Genomic DNA, 14,907 nt, shown 5'->3' on the forward strand with positions numbered 1-14,907 from the left:
TCGTTCGAGGTGCGATAGTTGCGCCAGGCCGTAGGGTCTCTCCCTGATGCGGAGCAGTTTTTGAAAACCTTGAAGTATACTCGTACTCTAGATGACGTTCCGATCACACCCCTATACATCAATCTTACCTCTCAGACATTTTCTGGAAAAACAAAATTTTGTATGGCGGCCATCTTGTTTTTCCGCCATTTTGATATTTTACCACCAGAGAATAGATTTGACCAAGATTTAAATAGGTTTTGTGAAAAAACAATCGTTCCTCCCTGATGCGGAGCAGGTTTTCAAGATCGAGAAGTATTTCCATACTCAACAATACGTTCCGATTACACCCCCATACACAGTTTTTACTCACGAGACATTTTCTGGAAAAATAAAATTTTGTATGGCGGCCATCTTGTTTTTCCGCCATTTTGATTTTTTTTCACCGGCGATTGAATTTGACCAAGATTTAAATAGGTATTGTGAAAACTAAAAAGTTCCAGGTGCGATAGTTTCACCAGGCCGTAGGGTGTCTCCCTGATGCGGAGCAGTTTCTGAAGATCAGGAAGTATTTACATACTCAGCAAGACGTTCCCATAACAACCCTATACATCGTTTTTACATCCGAGACATTTTCTGTAAAAACAAAAATTTGTATGGCGGCCATCTTGTTTTTCGGCCATTTTGATTTTTTTTTACCGGCGATAAAATTTGACCAAGATTTTATTAGGTTTGGTGAAAAAAGAATCGTTCCAGGTGCGATAGTTTTCCCAGGCCGTAGGGTGCCGCCCTGATGAGGAGCAGTTTTTGAAGGTCGGGAAGTATTTCCATACTCAATATGACATTTTGATCTCATCACTCTTACATCACATTCACCCCGAGGCATTTTCGAGAAAAACGAAAATTTTGTATGGCGGCCATCTTGTTTTTCCGCCATTTTGATTTTTTTTCACTGCCACTTGAATTTGACCAAGGTTTAAATATGTCTTGTGAAAACCAAAAAGTTCTAGGTGCTATAGTTTTGCCAGGCCGTAGGGTGTCTCCCTGATGCGGAGCAGTTTTCGAAGATCTAGCAGTATTTCCATACTCAACAAGACGTTCCGATTACACTCCCATACACAATTTTTACCAACGAAACATTTTCTGGAAAAACAAACTTTTGTATGGCGGCCATCTTGTTTTTCCGCCATTTGGATTTTTTTTTCACCCACGATAGAATTTGACCAAGATTTAAATAGGTTTTGCGAAAAAAAATTTGATCCAGGTATAATAGTTGCGCCAGACTGTAGGGTGTCTCCCTGATGCGGAGCAGTTTTCCAAGATCTGGAAGTTTTCCCATACTCATCGGAAGATCTTGATCACACCCCCAATACATCATTTTGACCCTCCGACGCTTCTTCTGGGAGAACAACCCTGTCAGTGAGTCAGTCAGTCAGTCAGTCAATAGGTACATGGGTTTGTAGCTATATATATTATAACTAGATGTCGCGTGGTTCGCTCGCAGCAAGCTGCTCGCGTGTCCTGTATTAGTCCGAAGCTTTGTATGGCGGCCATCTTGTTTAAATAGGTCTCGTGAAATCAAAAAAGTTCTAGGTGCTATAATTTTGCCAGGCCGTAAGGTGTCTCCCTAATGCGGAGCAGTTTTCCAAGATGACGTTCCGATCACACCCCTTTACATATTTTTGGACCTTGAGGAATTTTCTAGAAAAACAAAATTTTGTATGGCGGCCATCTTGTTTCTCCGCCATTTTGTTTTTTTTTCACAGGCTATAAAATTTGACCAAGATTTAAATAGGTTTTGTGAAAACAAAAAAGGTCCAGATGCGATAGTTTCGCCAGGCCGTAGGGTGCCGCCCTGATGCGGAGGAGCTTTCAAAGATCGAGAAGTATTTCCATACTCTACAAGACGTTTCGATCAAAACCCTCATACATAATTTTTATCCTAGAGGCATTTTCAGGAAAAACTAAAAATTTGTATGGCGGCCATCTTGTTTTTCCGCCATTTTGTTTTTTTTCTGCCTGCGATTGAATTCGACCAAGATTTTAATAGGCTTGGTGGAAAAAATAATGTTCTAGGTGCGATAGTTTGGCCAGGCCGTAGGGTGTCTCCCTGATGCGGAGCAGTTTTTCAAGATCGAGAAAAATTTCCATAGTCAACGGGATGTTCCGATTACAACCCCATACACAGTTTTTACCAACGAGACATTTTCTGGAAAAACAAAATTTTGTATGGCGGCCATCTTGTTTTTCCGCCATTTTGATTTTTTTTCACCGGTGATTGAATTTGACCAAGAATTAAATAGGTCTAGTGAAAAAAGAATCGTTCCAGGTGCGATAGTTTCGCCAGACTGTAGGGTGTCTCCCTGATGCGGAGCAGTTTTACAAGATCTGGAAGCTTTCCCATACTCACCGGGAGGTCCCGATCACACCCCCCATACATCATTTTCACCCCCCGACACTCCTTCTGGGAGAACAACTATGTCAGTCAGTCAGTCAATAGGTAGATAGGTACATGGGTTTGTAGCTTTATATAATATAATAATAACTAGATGTCGCGTGGTTCGCTCGCAGCAAGCTGCTCGCGTGTCTTGTTTTCCCGCCATTTTTTTACCGCGATAAAATTTGACCAAGACTAAAATAGGTCTTGTGAAATCAAAAAAAATCTAGGTGCTATAGTTTTGCCAGGCCGTAGGGTGTCTCCCTGATGCGGAGCAGTTTTCCAAGATGACGTTCCGATCATCAATTTTACCTCTGAGACATTTTCTGGAAAAACAAAAATTTGTATGGCGGCCATCTTGTTTTTCTGCCATTTTGTTTTTTTTTTTCACCAGGGAAAAATTTGACCAAGAATTAAATAGGTTTCGTGAAAACAAAAAAGGTCCAGATGCGATAGTTTCGCCAGGCCGTAGGGTGTCTCCCTGATGCGGAGCAGTTTTCCAAGATGACGTTCCGATCACACCCCTATACATCATTTTTACACCCGAGACATTTTCTGGAAAAACAAAAATTTATATGGCGGCCATCTTGTTTTTCGGCCATTTTGTTTTTTTTTTTCACCGGCGATAAAATTTGACCAAGATTTAAATAGGTTTCGTGAAATCAAAAATGTTCCAGGTGCGATAGTTTTGCCAGGCCGTAGGGTGTCTCCCTGATGCGGAGCAGTTTTTCAAGATCGAGCTGTATTGACATACTCAACATGACGATCCGATCACATCCCTATACATCATTTTTACCCTCGAGGCATTTTCAGAAAAAACGAAAAATTTGTATGGCGGCCATCTTGATTTTCCGCCATTTTGGTTTTTTTTCACCGGCGATTGGATTTGACCAAGATTTAAATAAGTATCGTGGAAATTAAAAAGTTCCACGTGCGATAGTTTCACCAGGCCGTAGGGTGTCTCCCTGATGCGGAGCAGTTTTTCAAGATCGAACAGTTTTTCCATACTCAGCTTGACGTTTCGATCACACCTCCCATACATCATTTTTACCTCCGAGACATTTTCTGGAAAAACGAAATTTTGTACGGCGGCCATCTTGTTTTTTCGCCATTTTGTTTTTTTCTCACCGTCGATTAAATTTGACTAAGAATTTAATAGATTTCGTGAAAACAAAAAGTTCCAGGTGCGATAGTTTCGCCAGGCCGTAGGGTGTCTCCCTGATGCGGAGCAGCTATCGAAAATCCAGACGTATTTCATACTCGACATGACTTTCCGATCACATTTCTATACATCATTTTTATCCCCGAGGCATTTTCAGGAAAAACGAAAAAGTTGTATGGCAGCCATCTTGATTTTTCGCCATTTTGTTTTTTTCTCACCGGTGATTAAATTTGACTAAGAATTTAATAGATTTCGTGAAAACAAAAAAGTTCCAGGTGCGATAGTTTTGCCAGGCCGTAGGGTGTCTGCCTGATGCGGAGCAGTTTTTCAAGATCGAACAGTTTTTCCATACTCAGCTTGACGTTTCGATCACACCTCCCATACATCAATTTTACCTCCGAGACATTTTCTGGAAAAACGAAATTTTGTATGGCGGCCATCTTGTTATTTCGCCATTTTGTTTTTTTTTTTTTTTCACCGGCGATTGGATTTGACCAAGATTTAAATAGGTTTCGTGAAAAAATTATTGCTCCAGGTTTTATAGTTTTGCCAGGCCGTAGGGTGTCTCCCTGATGCGGAGCAGTTTTTCAAGATCGAACAGTTTTTCCATACTCAGCTTGACGTTTCGATCACACCTCCCATACATCAATTTTACCTCCGAGACATTTTCTGAAAAAACAAAATTTTGTATGGCGGCCATCTTGTGTTTCCGCCATTTTGTTTTTTTTTTTCACCGGCGATAAAATTTGACGAAGATTTAAATAGTTTTTGTGAAAACAAAAAAGGTCCAGATGCGATAGTTCCGCCAGGCCGTAGGGTGCCGCCCTGATGCGGAGCAGCTTTTAAAGATCGAGAAGTATTTCCATACTCCACAAGACGTTCCGATTACAACCCTATACACAGTTATTTTCCCCGAGACATTTTCTATTTTGATTTTTTTTCGAGCCATTTTGATTTTTTTTGTCAGCAATAAAATTTGACCAAGATTTTAATGAGTTTTGTGAAAAAAATAATCGTTCCAGGTGCGATAGTTTTGCCAGGCCGTAGGGTGTCTCCCTGATGCGGAGCAGTTTTCCAAAATCTAGAAGTTTTCCCATAATCTCTGGGAGGTCCAGATCACACCCCCATACACAATTTTTAGCCCCGAGACATTTTCTGGGAAAACAAATTTTTGTATGGCGGCCATCTTGTTTTTCCGCCGTTTTGATTTTTTTTCACCCACGATAGAATTTAACCAAGATTTAAATATGTTTAGCGAAAAAAAAATTGATCCAGGTATAATAGTTACGCCAGACTGTAGGGTGTCTCCCTGATGCGGAGCAGTTTTCCAAGATCTGGAAGTTTTCCCATACTCATCGGAAGATTTGGATCACATCCCTCATACATCATTTTGACCCTCCGACGCTCCTTCTGGGAGAACAACCCTGTCAGTGAGTCAGTGAGTGAGTCAGTCAGTGGGTTTGTAGCTATATATATTATAATATAATAATAATAATAATTTTCTAGAAAAACAAAATTTTGTATGGCGGCCATCTTGTTTTTCCGCCATTTTGATTTTTTTTCACCCACGATAAAATTTGACCAAGATTTAATTAGGTTTTGTGAAAAAAGAATCATTCCAGGTGCGATAGTTGCGCCAGGCCGTAGGGTGTCTGCCTGATGCGGAGCAGTTTTCGAAAACCTTGAAGTATACTCGTACTCTACATGACGTTCCGATCAAAACCTTTATACATAATTTTTTTTTTTTATTTTTTGTATGGCGGCCATCTTGATTTTCGGCCATTTTGTTTTTTTTTGACCAGCGATAAAATTTGACAAAGATTTAAATAGGTATCGTGAAAACAAAAATGTTCTAGGTGCGATAGTTTTCCCAGGCCGTAGGGTGCCGCCCTGATGCGGAGCAGTTTTTGAAGGTCGGGAAGTATTTCCATACTCAATATGACATTTTGATCTCATCCCTCTTACATCATATTCACCCCGAGGCATTTTCGAGAAAAACGAAAATTTTGTATGGCGGCCATCTTGTTTTTCCGCCATTTTGTTTTTTTTTCACCGGTGATAAAATTTGACCAAGATTTAAATAGGTTTCGTGAAAACAAAAAAGTTCCAGGTGCGATAGTTTTGCCTGGCCGTAGAGTGTTTCCCTGATGCGGAGCAGCTATCGAAAACGCAGACATATTTTCATACTCGACATGACGTTCCGATCACATTCCTATACATCATTTTCACCCCCGAGGCATTTTAATGAAAAACGAAAAATTTGTATGGCAGCCATCTTTTTTTTCCGCCATTTTGATTTTTTTTCACCGGCGATTGAATTTGACCAAGGTTTAAATATGTCTCGTGAAAACCAAAAAGTTCTAGGTGCTATAGTTTTGCAAGGCCGTAGGTTGTCTCCCTGATGCGGAGCAGATTTGAAGAAAGAGAAGTATCTCCACACTCAGCAAGACATTTCAATTACACCCCCATACACAGTTTTTACTCCCGATGCATTTTCTGAAAAAACAAAATTTTGTATGGCGGCCATCTTGTTTTTCCGCCATTTTGATTTTTTTTCACCGGCCATAGGATTTGACCAAGAATTAAATAGGTTTTGTGAAAAAAGAATCGTTCCAGGTGCGATAGTTTCGCCAGACTGTAGGGTGTCTCCCTGATGCGGAGCAGTTTTCCAAGATCTGGAAGTTTTCCCATACTCACCGGGAGGTCCCGATCACACCCCCCATACATCATTTTGACCCCCCGACGCTCCTTCTGGGAGAACAACCCTGTCAGTGAGTCAGTGAGTCAGTCAGTCAGTCAGTGGGTTTGCAGCTATATATAATATAATAATTTCGCGTGGTTCGCTCGCAGCAAGCTGCTCGCGTGTCCTGTATTAGTTCGAAGCTTTGTATGGCGGCCATCTTGTTCTTCCGCCATTTTCTTACCGCCATAGAATTTGACCAAGATTATAATAGGTCTCGTGAAATCAAAAAAGTTCTAGGTGCTAAAGTTTTGCCAGGCCGTAGGGTGTCTCCCTGATGCAGAGCGGTTTTCCAAGATGACGTTCCGATCACACTCCTATACATCATTTTTACATCCGACCTATTTTCTGGAAAAGCCAAAGTTTGTATGGCGGCCATCTTGTTTTTCGGCCATTTTGTTTTTTTTTTCACTGGCGATAAAATTTGACCAAGATTTAAGGAGGTTTCGTACAAACAAAAAAGTTCCAGGTGCGATAATTTCGCCAGGCCGTAGGGTGTATCCCTGATGCGGAGCAGTTTTCGAAAACCTGGAAGTATACCCGTACTCTACATGGCGTTCCGATCAGAACCCTCATACATCATTTTTATCCCAGAGGCATTTTCAGGAAAAACGAAAATTTTGTATGGCGGCCATCTTGTTTTTCCGCTATTTTGGTTCTTTTTCACCGGGGATTGGATTTGACCAAGATTTAAATATTTTTCGCGAAAAAAAAATTGCTCTAGGTTTTATAGTTTTGCCAGGCCGTAGGGTGTCTCCCTGATGCGGAGCAGTTTTTCAAGATCGAGCAGAATTGAAATACTCAACATGACGATCCGATCACATCCCTATACATCATTTTTACCCTCGAGGCATTTTCAGGAAAAACGAAAATTTTGTATGGCGGCCATCTTGTTTTTTCGCCATTTTGGTTTTTTTTCACCGGTGATTAAATTTGACCAAGATTTAAATATGTTTCGCGAAAGAAAAATTGCTCCAAGTTTTATAGTTTTGCCAGGCCGTAGGGTGTCTCCCTGATGCGGAGCAGATTTCAAAGATCGAGAAGTTTTCTCATACTCAACAATACGTTCCGATTACAACCCCATACACAATTTTTACCCCCGAGGCATTTTCAGGAAAAACGAAAATTTTGTATGGCGGCCATCTTGTTTTTCCGCCATTTTGTTTTTTTTTTCACCGGGGATTGGATTTGACCAAGATTTAAATATGTTTCGCGAAAGAAAAATTGCTCCAGGTTTTATAGTTTTGCCAGGCCGTAGGGTTTCTCCCTAATGCGGAGCAGTTTTTGAAGATCAAGCAGTATTTCCATACTCAGCTTGACGTTTCGATCACACCTCCCATACATCATTTTTACCTCCGAGACATTTTCTGGAAAAAACGAAATTTTGTATGGCGGCCATCTTGTTTTTCCGCCATTTTGATTTTTTTTCACCGGCGATTGAATTTGACCAAGAATTAAATAGGTTTTGCGAAAAAAAACTTGATCCAGGTATTATAGTTTTGCCAGGCCGTAGGGTGTCTCCCTGATGCGGAGCAGTTTTCCAAGATCTGGAAGTTTTCCCATACTCATCGGAAGATCTTGATCACACCCCCCATACATCATTTTTACCCCCCGACGCTCCTTCTGGGAGAACAACCCTGTCAGTCAGTCAGTCAGTCAGTCAGTGAGTCAGTGGGTTTGTAGCTATATACAGGGTGTTAGTGACATCGTAACGAAAACTTTGAGGGATGATTGAGGCCATGATTCTGAGATGATATCAAGTGGAATTTTCCGTCGCAAAAGTATGGAATTGAAAATAATTAAAAAAAAACACAAAAATTTTCAGGAATATTCAGACTGAAAATTCCACTTGATATCAACTCAGAATCATAGTCTGAACCATCCCCCTCAGTATTCGTTACGGTGTCACTAACACCCATACCTACTTGTATGGCTACCCTATGTACTTGTGTGGGGTGTAAGTGTCATCGTAAGGAATACCGAGGGGGATGATTCAGCTGATTATTCTGAGTTAATATCAAGTGGAATTTTTCATCGCAAAATTATAGAATTGAAAATAATTTAAAAAAAAAAACTAAAAAAAATCATGAATTTTGCGACGAAAAATTCCACTTGATATTAACTCAGAATCTTGGTCTAAATCATCCCTCTGAGTATTCGTTACGATGTCACTAACACCCTGTATATTATAATTTCTGGAAAAACAAAAATTTGTATGGCGGCCATCTTGTTTTTGCGCCATTTTGATTTTTTTTTACCGGCCATAGGATTTGACTAAGAATTAAATAGGTTTTGTGAAAAAAGAATCGATCCAGGTGCGATAGTTTTGCCAGGCCATAGGGTGCCGCCCTGATGCGGAGCAGCTTTCGAAGATCGAAAAGTATTTCCATACTCAACATGATGTTTCGATCACATTCCTCATACATAATTTTTACCCCCGAGGCGTTTTCGGGAAAAACGAAAATTTTGTATGGCGGCCATCTTGTTTTTCCGCCATTTTGGTTTTTTTTCACCGGAGATTGAATTTGACCAAGATTTAAATAGGTTTCGTGAAAAAAATATTGCTCTAGGTTTTATAGTTTTGCCAGGCCGTAGGGTGTCTCCCTGATGCGGAGCAGTTTTTCAAGATCGAGAAGTAATGAAATACTCAACAAGACGATCCGATAACATCACTATACAACATTTTTACCCTCGAGGCATTTTCAGGAAAAACGAAAATTTTGTATAGCGGCCATCTTGTTTTTCCGCCATTTTGGTTTTTTTTCACCAGGGATTGGATTTGACCAAGATTTAAATAGGTTTTGTGAAAAAATTATCGATCCAGGTTTTATAGTTTTGCCAGGCCGTAGGGTGTCTCCCTGATGCGGAGCAGTTTTTCAAGATTGAGAAGTATTTTTATACTCAACAAGACGTTCCGATTACAACCTCATACACAGTTTTTACCTCCGAGACATTTTCTGGAAAAACAAAATTTTGTATGGCGGCCATCTTGTTTTTCGGCCATTTTGATTTTTTTTCACCGGCGATTGGATTTGACCAAGATTTAAATAGGTTTTGCGAAAAAAAAAATGATCCAGGTATAATAGTTGCGCCAGACTGTAGTGAGTGTCCCTGATGCGGAGCAGTTTTCCAAGATCTGGAAGTTTTCCCATACTCACCGGAAGATTTGGATCACATCCCCCATACATCATTTTCACCCCCCGACGCTCCTTCTGGGAGAACAACCCTGTCAGTGAGTCAGTGAGTGAGTCAGTCAGTCAGTGGGTTTGTAGCTATATATATTATAATAACTAGATCTCGCGTGGTTCGCTCGCAGCAAGCTGCTCGCGTGTCTTGTTTTCCCGCCATTTTTTTACCGCGATAAAATTTGACCAAGACTAAAATAGGTCTTGTGAAATCAAAAAAAATCTAGGTGCTATAGTTTTGCCAGGCCGTAGGGTGTCTCCCTGATGCGGAGCAGTTTTCCAAGATGACGTTCCGATCATCAATTTTACCTCTGAGACATTTTCTGGAAAAACAAAAATTTGTATGGCGGCCATCTTGTTTTTCTGCCATTTTGTTTTTTTTTTTCACCAGGGAAAAATTTGACCAAGAATTAAATAGGTTTCGTGAAAACAAAAAAGGTCCAGATGCGATAGTTTCGCCAGGCCGTAGGGTGTCTCCCTGATGCGGAGCAGTTTTCCAAGATGACGTTCCGATCACACCCCTATACATCATTTTTACACCCGAGACATTTTCTGGAAAAACAAAAATTTATATGGCGGCCATCTTGTTTTTCGGCCATTTTGTTTTTTTTTTCACCGGCGATAAAATTTGACCAAGATTTAAATAGGTTTCGTGAAATCAAAAATGTTCCAGGTGCGATAGTTTTGCCAGGCCGTAGGGTGTCTCCCTGATGCGGAGCAGTTTTTCAAGATCGAGCTGTATTGACATACTCAACATGACGATCCGATCACATCCCTATACATCATTTTTACCCCCGAGGCATTTTCAGAAAAAACAAAAAATTTGTATGGCGGCCATCTTGATTTTCCGCCATTTTGGTTTTTTTTCACCGGCGATTGGATTTGACCAAGATTTAAATACGTTGTGCGAAAAAATCATTGTTCCAGGTGCGATAGGTTAGCCAGGCCAGTTTCGATCGAGCAGTTTTTCCATAGTCAACGGGATGTTCCGATTACAACCCCATACACAGTTTTTACCAACGAGGCATTTTTTCAAAAAACGAAATTTTGTATGGCGGCCATCTTGTTTTCGGCCATTTTGTTTTTTTTTCACCCACAATAGAATTTGACCAAGATTTAAATAGGTTGTGCGAAAAAAAAATTGATCTAGGTATAATAGTTGCGCCAGACTGTAGGGTGTCTCCCTGATGCGGAGCAGTTTTCCAAGATCTGGAAGTTTTTCCATACTCACCGGGAGATCCAGATCACACCCCCCATACATCATTTTGACCCCCCGACGCTCCTTCTGGGAGAACAACCCTGTCAGTGAGTCAGTCAGTCAGTCAGTGAGTCAGTCAGTGGGTTTGTAGCTATATATAATATAATAATAACTAGACATAAATGGGTCTTAAACAGATCGCGACAATTAAATGTTCGCATGAATTGTCATGTTACACGAACGAGGATAAAAACTGCCTATTTCTCCCAACAGGTGTCGCTACTGTTGAGTGTTTTTGTCAGTTTCCGATACTATTGGAGTAAACAAACTTATTATTTTGGTTATATTTTAACACTATAACCCTTTGCGCAGCGTTTAATTGTAAAATCGTAGTGTTATATTTATTCCCTGAAGATAGAATAGAAGAAAACTTAGAAAAAACTTATTTTCAACTAAAACTGCTTTTTTGGAAGCAGCTGCTTACGGCCAGTTAGACTTTAGGGGTAAGTAGGTAAGTAGAGGAGAGAGCGTGCGCACTATCTGCCTCACTCGCACTTACGCAGGAAGAATAAGACGTTTGACCTACAGTTCAGAAGCCATTTCACCCCTCAGTAAGTTCGTTTGTTCTACTCGTATGTTCTATACTTACTATACGTTTAATTCTGCTGGCCAGTTATTTTGTACGCCATGTAGACAAACCTTCAAATTGAAGTTCGGTTTTGCTGGCCACATTAGAGCCTATCATACATCGACCTGGGATAGATATTTAGGAGTCGCCGTCGCTGGACACGGCTTGGATGATATATATAACATATACACATATATATATATATATATATATATATATATATATATACTAGATGTCGCGTGGTGCGCTCGCAGCAAGCTGCTCGCGTGTCTTGTTTTCCCGCCATTTTTTTACCGCGATAGAATTTGAACAAGACTTGAATAGGTCTCGTGAAATCAAAAAAGTTCTAGGTGCTATAGTTTTGCCAGGCCGTAGGGTGTCTCCCTGATGCGGAGCAGTTTTCCAAGATGACGTTCCGATCACACCCCTATACATCATTTTTACTCCCGAGGCATTTTCAGGAAAAACAAAAATTTGTATGGCGGCCATCTTGTTTTTCCGCCATTTTGTTTATTTTTCACCGGCAATTATATTTGACCAAGATTTAAATAGGTATCGTGAAAACTAAAAAGTTCCACGTGCGATAGTTTCACCAGGCCGTAGGGTGTCTCCCTGATGCGGAGCAGGTTTTCAAGATCAAGAAGTATTACCATACTCAACAATACGTTTCGATCACACCTCCCATACATCATTTTTACCTCCGAGACATTTTCTGGGAAAACAAATTTTTGTATGGCGGCCATCTTGTTTTTCCGCCATTTTGTTTTTTTTTTCACCGGCGATTGAATTTGACCAGGAATTAAATAGGTTTTACGAAAAAAAATCTTATCCAGGTATAATATTTGCGCCAGGCTGTAGGGTGTCTCCCTGATGCGGAGCAGTTTTCCAAGATCTGGAAGTTTTCCCATACTCACCGGGAGGTCCCGATCACACCCCCCATACATCATTTTTGCCCCCCGACACTCCTTCTGGGAGAACAATTATGTCAGTGAGTGAGTGAGTGAGTGAGTCAGTCAGTGGGTTTGTAGCTATATATATTATAATAACTAGATTTCGCGTGGTTCGCTCGCAGCAAGCTGCTCGCGTGTCTTGTTTTCCCGCCATTTTTTTACCGCGATAGAATTTGACCAAGATTTAAATAGGTCTTGTGAAGAAAGAATCGTTCGAGGTGCGATAGTTGCGCCAGGCCGTAGGGTCTCTCCCTGATGCGGAGCAGTTTTTGAAAACCTTGAAGTATACTCGTACTCTAGATGACGTTCCGATCACACCCCTATACATCAATCTTACCTCTCAGACATTTTCTGGAAAAACAAAATTTTGTATGGCGGCCATCTTGTTTTTCCGCCATTTTGATATTTTACCACCAGAGAATAGATTTGACCAAGATTTAAATAGGTTTTGTGAAAAAACAATCGTTCCAGGTGCGATAGTTTTGTCAGGCCGTAGGGTGTCTCCCTGATGCGGAGCAGGTTTTCAAGATCGAGAAGTATTTCCATACTCAACAATACGTTCCGATTACACCCCCATACACAGTTTTTACTCACGAGACATTTTCTGGAAAAATAAAATTTTGTATGGCGGCCATCTTGTTTTTCCGCCATTTTGATTTTTTTTCACCGGCGATTGAATTTGACCAAGATTTAAATAGGTATTGTGAAAACTAAAAAGTTCCAGGTGCGATAGTTTCACCAGGCCGTAGGGTGTCTCCCTGATGCGGAGCAGTTTCTGAAGATCAGGAAGTATTTACATACTCAGCAAGACGTTCCCATAACAACCCTATACATCGTTTTTACATCCGAGACATTTTCTGTAAAAACAAAAATTTGTATGGCGGCCATCTTGTTTTTCGGCCATTTTGATTTTTTTTTACCGGCTATAAAATTTGACCAAGATTTTATTAGGTTTGGTGAAAAAAGAATCGTTCCAGGTGCGATAGTTTTCCCAGGCCGTAGGGTGCCGCCCTGATGAGGAGCAGTTTTTGAAGGTCGGGAAGTATTTCCATACTCAATATGACATTTTGATCTCATCACTCTTACATCACATTCACCCCGAGGCATTTTCGAGAAAAACGAAAATTTTGTATGGCGGCCATCTTGTTTTTCCGCCATTTTGATTTTTTTTCACTGCCACTTGAATTTGACCAAGGTTTAAATATGTCTTGTGAAAACCAAAAAGTTCTAGGTGCTATAGTTTTGCCAGGCCGTAGGGTGTCTCCCTGATGCGGAGCAGTTTTCGAAGATCTAGCAGTATTTCCATACTCAACAAGACGTTCCGATTACACTCCCATACACAATTTTTACCAACGAAACATTTTCTGGAAAAACAAACTTTTGTATGGCGGCCATCTTGTTTTTCCGCCATTTGGATTTTTTTTCACCCACGATAGAATTTGACCAAGATTTAAATAGGTTTTGCGAAAAAAAATTTGATCCAGGTATAATAGTTGCGCCAGACTGTAGGGTGTCTCCCTGATGCGGAGCAGTTTTCCAAGATCTGGAAGTTTTCCCATACTCATCGGAAGATCTTGATCACACCCCCAATACATCATTTTGACCCTCCGACGCTTCTTCTGGGAGAACAACCCTGTCAGTGAGTCAGTCAGTCAGTCAGTCAATAGGTACATGGGTTTGTAGCTATATATATTATAATAATAACTAGATGTCGCGTGGTTCGCTCGCAGCAAGCTGCTCGCGTGTCTTGTTTTCCCGCCATTTTTTTACCGCGATAAAATTTGACCAAGACTAAAATAGGTCTTGTGAAATCAAAAAAAATCTAGGTGCTATAGTTTTGCCAGGCCGTAGGGTGTCTCCCTGATGCGGAGCAGTTTTCCAAGATGACGTTCCGATCATCAATTTTACCTCTGAGACATTTTCTGGAAAAACAAAAATTTGTATGGCGGCCATCTTGTTTTTCTGCCATTTTGTTTTTTTTTTTCACCAGGGAAAAATTTGACCAAGAATTAAATAGGTTTCGTGAAAACAAAAAAGGTCCAGATGCGATAGTTTCGCCAGGCCGTAGGGTGTCTCCCTGATGCGGAGCAGTTTTCCAAGATGACGTTCCGATCACACCCCTATACATCATTTTTACACCCGAGACATTTTCTGGAAAAACAAAAATTTATATGGCGGCCATCTTGTTTTTCGGCCATTTTGTTTTTTTTTTCACCGGCGATAAAATTTGACCAAGATTTAAATAGGTTTCGTGAAATCAAAAATGTTCCAGGTGCGATAGTTTTGCCAGGCCGTAGGGTGTCTCCCTGATGCGGAGCAGTTTTTCAAGATCGAGCTGTATTGACATACTCAACATGACGATCCGATCACATCCCTATACATCATTTTTACCCTCGAGGCATTTTCAGAAAAAACGAAAAATTTGTATGGCGGCCATCTTGATTTTCCGCCATTTTGGTTTTTTTTCACCGGCGATTGGATTTGACCAAGATTTAAATAAGTATCGTGGAAATTAAAAAGTTCCACGTGCGATAGTTTCACCAGGCCGTAGGGTGTCTCCCTGATGCGGAGCAGTTTTTCAAGATCGAACAGTTTTTCCATACTCAGCTTGACGTTTCGATCACACCT

The 14,907-nt window shown here is 40.6% G+C and overlaps 1 long non-coding RNA gene across 1 annotated transcript; it reads left to right on the plus strand.

Annotated features, from left to right (window-relative positions):
- The first annotated feature begins 688 nt into the window (after positions 1 to 688).
- LOC126381545 (uncharacterized) lies at positions 689 to 10,831 on the plus strand. The gene is made up of 3 exons (XR_007568865.1): positions 689 to 709; positions 6,169 to 6,281; positions 10,741 to 10,831. It is a non-coding gene; the product is annotated as an uncharacterized LOC126381545 (long non-coding RNA).
- Positions 10,832 to 14,907: the final 4,076 nt, after the last annotated feature.

Source organism: Pectinophora gossypiella, unplaced genomic scaffold, assembly GCF_024362695.1.
Source record: "Pectinophora gossypiella unplaced genomic scaffold, ilPecGoss1.1 Pgos_60, whole genome shotgun sequence".
NCBI lineage: Eukaryota > Metazoa > Arthropoda > Insecta > Lepidoptera > Gelechiidae > Pectinophora > Pectinophora gossypiella.